Source organism: Myotis davidii, unplaced genomic scaffold, assembly GCF_000327345.1.
Source record: "Myotis davidii unplaced genomic scaffold, ASM32734v1 scaffold203, whole genome shotgun sequence".
Classification (NCBI taxonomy): domain Eukaryota; kingdom Metazoa; phylum Chordata; class Mammalia; order Chiroptera; family Vespertilionidae; genus Myotis; species Myotis davidii.
Window position 1 is genome coordinate 745,740 of NW_006293968.1, and position 4,223 is coordinate 749,962.

Below are 4,223 nucleotides of genomic sequence, written 5' to 3' on the forward strand. Positions count from 1 at the left end.
ATTTCTGAGGTCTTCACCCTGAAGCTGCAAAACTTTTAAGGGCCTGTTAGTAGGGACAACCGATAACTTGTGTTTGTTGTTGAAATGGAGTGGTCTCCAGTGGCAGCGAGCAAAGCTAACCAAGCACTGACTCTCCAGGGAGCCTGACTTGCTCAACTCTGGACAATACATGTCGGCGGATCCAGAATTAGGGAAGACATCGGTGTCTTAGGGACCTCTCCTCAGGCAACTTGCAGAAATACGGCTCAGTGGCCAAGAGTCTATCCAAACGTGGTCCTCTTCATCCACTGCACACGCTTCTTGGAGGGCTTCCTACTCACATGGCATCACATTCCCTGTTAATGAGTCCATGAGCCCTCCCGCCTCAGCGGCCACACACCTTCTCTTTCAGGACAGCTTTCCTCCCCTTTAAACCTCCCTGGAACCTTGTGAAGTTTGAAGAAACTAATGTTGGGAAAGCATAACATTTCACATTGGGTACATAATAGATGTTCAATAAAACAACATCCATCCACAATACCCATCAGCACCTTCCCTTCTGAGCATAGACAAGAGGCTACACGTTGTGGTAGGACATCTGAAAAGAGGACACTGAGCTCTAAAAAATGTAAAAATAAACATTTAAGATTCCGACTAATCGTCTGCTGTTCCTGAATCCACGCCACATTCTGCATGACCCCACGCACCTTGTCAGTCTGCACTGACGTCCTCCATGTCCTTATCTGCCCCATTCATTCCGTTAGACCAGTGGTTCTCAACCTCCCGAATGCCGCAACCCTTTAATACAGGTCCTCATGTTGTGGTGACCCCCAACCATAAAATTATTTTTGTTGCTACCTCATAACTGTCATTTTGCTACTGTTATGAATCGTAATGTAAATATCTGATATTCAGATATATTTTCATTGTTACAAATTGAACATAATTAAAGCATAGTGATTAATCACAAAAACAGTATGTAATTATATGTGTGTTTTCCGATGGTCTTAGGCGACCCCTGTGAAAGGGTCATTCGACCCCCAAAGGGGTCACGACCCACAGGTTGAGAACCGCTGCGTTAGACGGAGGGAAGCAGCCCTGCCCTTTGTTTGATTGGCAGCCCTGTGACTGGGCACTTAGATGGTTCTCTATAAAGAGAATACTCAATTATAAGCCACTGGCTTTATCAGAAGTGGGCCCTTAGGTTTTCTTCTCTCTAAAGAGCTCTTTATAACATAATGCAATGTGTAAGCCTAGAAATTCCATCAACCCCGCAGCTCAGTCAGTGCTGGCCAGAAGGGCCAAGAAATACAAAAATTTGGACAATTCTGTAGCTCATTTGTACATGTCTCTTCACTTGGTTTTCAATACCCAATGGGTGAATGAGCCTAGATAACCTCTGCCTGTCATTCTTCCCTTCACAGAGATGTCTCCTATCTAATGAGTCGGTCGGAAGCATGGGAAGGCCACCAACAGTAACAAGATTTGATTCACCTGCTCATCTCAGACCCATCAGGCTGGGCACCTTTGCAGCCTCTATGGCTGAGTCTTTGTATTTTCAATAAATAGACTAAGGTGCTACTCATCCGATGACGGGCCTCATCAACACAACCACCAAAGTGCTGGGAGCTGAGAGAAGAGCCTTTGGTGTTCACAATGAGGATGTCGAGCCCTCACTGTGGATGATAAAGCACAAACAGCAAGAACAGGCACCACTCAAAACACTGGCGGGTTTCCTCTGTGCAAAGCACCATGCTCATATTTTATGTGCACCGTCTCGCATAGTCCCCACAGCAGCCCTATGGCAGGTATCCCCATTCTACAGACAAGGAAAGAGTCACAGAGAAATCCTGCAAGATCCATGTGCTTTGTCACAAAGCATTCAGTGCCTGGTTTAGGGTTCAACAGATAGGGTTCAAGGCCAGCTCCACAGCTCCCTCAGTCTGACTGTGGGTGAAGTAAGAGTAACTTTCCTACCTGAGTTTTCTTTTTCATAATGAGACTGACGGCCCGTGGCTTAGTCACACTCTTTGCCTTCCTGAATCATGGAATGTCTCTTTGTATTCTCTCTGCCTCAGCATCTGGAGGTCCCCACATGGATGCAGGATGGTCTAGAATTCCAAGTCCTAAGGTGGGCAACCTGAACCCCCTTCCAGCCTCTATCTGACCATAGGCAACAAGTCATTTAATCTTTCAATTTCATCATTTGCCAAATGAAAATATCGACATTGGTCCAATCTACTTTAATGCACAGTGTTAAAGTTAAAATTAAAAAGGGAAGTTGTGAAAGTTCCCTGAAAGATTTCAAGTATTTCTCAAATTTAAGCAACCATTAGAGTAACAGATTCAGTGTGAGAATTTTGTACAAAGTAACTGCTATTGTCCAAAACATCACAGTGAATGGAGAACCTGAGCCCAAGATGCTGATCATTTCTGTTCCTGTGGAGGAGAGTCTTGGACTGGAGCTGGAGAGCTCTGTGTGCGAGTCCTAACTCGGTCACAGTCTTGGACAAACACTGGACTTCACTACAAAATAGGTATAACACACACCTTCTCTACGTCCAGTGAATTGGGTGTGGGTAGGATACAAAAAATACTCAGGAAAGTTGAGACAAGTAAACTTCCAGGAAGCCAGTTCTATGCATTTTTAAATGTGATGACAGACTTTTTCTTCTCCCTTCCCTTGTCCCAATCTCAGTTTTACCCAGATGTGAATGTGAGGAGGCCTGACTTTTTTACCTTTTGGCATATGCTTTTGCTTTTTCATGTGTATGCCTCAAAAAGTTTCAGTGCTATTCTTCAAAACACAGGTCATAAAGGGTGAATAAGGTTGGCGATGGCTCCAATAGGAATGAAGAGTCAGAGCAGAGTTACAGGATGCCCCCAGATGGCTGCCCCCTCTCTGTCCATACAGACAGAGCTAAGACAGGGGAAAGGGCCCTGACTTCAGACAGATGCCCTCAGCCACGCAAAGCCCTCCAAGTGGCACTGTCATGGACCCCAGACACACACACACACACCTCTTTATGGGGAACTGTGCTCTCCTGTCCCAGAAAGGATGTGTTGTTTCAATTAAACTCATCAAGATTGCTGTCACATGTTTGGGAAGAAAGGGAAAACCAACACAAGACTAAATTATCTCCTCGGGGGTCGAACCATAGCAAACAAACCGCCATGATGCTTCAGAGATTTTGCTTATGAAAAACAGAGGTCAGTGCAGAGTCATACCAATGGCCACTACATCAAAGCCTGGGGCCGGAGGAAGCAGATTCAGGTGCAGCCATTTAGATTCTCCCCTCTGTCTAAGCCACGGGATGGGCAGGTCTCAGCCCTGCTTGTCTGGGCTACTCTTCCCCTCTCCCTGAAGCCCCCACTTGGCTCATTGCTTCAGGTGCCCACGAAAACGGTGGACACAAGTGAAAGAACACCATCAGCTCATCCGCTGAGTCTTGTTTTACACCCTGGTCACCACTGCTGGCCCTTTCTGGGATGGGAAGATGGAAAGGGAAGGGCCAGGTGCTGCTTCATTGGGGTCTGTATGAAACAAGGGCATTTCATTTACAGCTCCGAACAGTCTGACTTAAACATCAATAATATGTGATGCTTTGTATTCCAGCAAATATATAAGCCCTGAATGATCAATAATATTTGCATGGGAGTCTGCTTTCACTACTCTTATTCAGCCACAGCAATCAGATAAGAAGCATAAATAAAAGTCATCCACATTGTAAAGGAAGAAGTAAAGTTGTCATTATATCAATAGCAGATAATATGCTATTGTATATACAGAACCCTAAAGATTTCACCAAAAAAAACCCACAAAAAAAAACAACTACTAAAACTGATAAATTAATTCAATAAAGTAGCAAGATACAAAATAAATATTAGGTGTGCCAGTTAATAATGAGGATTTTTTCAAAAGCAAGATACAAAATAAATACTAGGTGTGCCAGTTAATAATGAGGATTTTTTCAATAGATGGAGTTACACATATGTTGACATATATGTGATTTGATATGTATGCTATTTTGTTGTATTAACAAGATTCAAAACTTCATGTCAATTTTTCTGAAGGTGTTAACATCATAGATATTTTTACACTTAAAAATGCCAAATTTCATGCCAAAAAAGAGCATTTGCAAGAAATTTCAATTCGTTATTTTGAAGAAAAGTGCTACTGAAAGTTACCATATATTTCAGGAAGCTTATGGTGAACATGTTCCTTCTCAAGATACTTGTGAATG